General features: G+C 32.3%; 1 pseudogene; it reads left to right on the forward strand.

Annotated features, from left to right (window-relative positions):
• The window catches only part of LOC112505281, a 4,422-nt pseudogene extending 3,786 nt beyond the window's left edge, over nt 1-636 (forward strand).
• Nucleotides 637-1,194: the final 558 nt, after the last annotated feature.

Genomic DNA, 1,194 nt, shown 5'->3' on the forward strand with positions numbered 1-1,194 from the left:
TATATATATATATATATATATATATATATAGATGTGCGTATATATTGTGAGTCTGTTTATGTATAGCAAGTCCTATGGAAGAGGCAAATAAAAACATATCAAAAGTTTTATATAAAAAGTTAATATGATGGTTTTGTCCCCTTCTTCAAGAAAAGTTGATATGATTATTCACTTTATGAGTCCTATGAGGTTATCCAACATCACTAATAGCACTGGTTAGCTTAACTTTGTACTAACAACTTATCTTTAATGTTTCGGTATAGAAAGTACAATTTTTTGTCTTATAAATATAAAGTCATGTAAGTACTCTATCCAGGGACGGTTGGGTGTTCTAAAATACTCAATTTCTTATAGTATGTATAAATAAAATGACAATGGATCACACACTTAATGAATCATTTGTGCTCTGCAGGGTGCGGGTCATTCAGTGGCATTGTACAAGCCTAAAGAAGCTTTTGCCATGATGGATAGGTGGTTTGCTTCTCATACTTATTCAAGTGGCTCGTAACCGCAACATTAGAGTTCGCTTTTGTTTTCATTGATGCAACAAGAGTGTTTCGTCCGTTTTGTTTCATAATACCCCTTAGAGTGTCTTCACTATTAAACTTATATTCAATAAACCCATTTGTTCCGTGCATAGAACTAATAACCAAGTGATCAACTTTTTAGGTCATTTGCTATCACTACTAGAAATGTTGCCAATAGCAACTATCGAAATCCAATGTTAAATACTCAAAATCTTCTCCTAATAGCAATTGGCAATGGATTGTGGGTCGTTGGAATATTACCAATGTATTTTTGGCATGTATACCAATAGACTAAGGTTTGTAAGTTTTAATACATGATTTAGTAATAGATAGGATTTGTCAGTAGTTTTTCTTCACACATTTTTGATGTGTGATGTGTTTTAAATTTATAACATAAACGTACGAGTGTCCTAGCATGTTGGTCGATCATAAGAAACAATGGTCTAAGTACTAATTCCGCTGTAAAATGACTTAGTGAATAACAATCACGGAGGCAATTAACAACTATGAAAAATAAAATAAGAAAGCAAGTAAAAAAGACGGAAATTTAAACTAACAACAACAAAACAACTTCACGGAACTAGCGGTGTCGAAAGGATTTATTGAGGTGAAAAAGATTCATCTTTCTAAAAATATTGAAACCCTATTGACCTGGTGACAAGGTCAA

Source organism: Cynara cardunculus, unplaced genomic scaffold (genome assembly GCF_001531365.2).
Source record: "Cynara cardunculus var. scolymus isolate 2C unplaced genomic scaffold, CcrdV1 Un_Scaffold_9496, whole genome shotgun sequence".
Classification (NCBI taxonomy): Eukaryota; Viridiplantae; Streptophyta; class Magnoliopsida; order Asterales; family Asteraceae; genus Cynara; species Cynara cardunculus.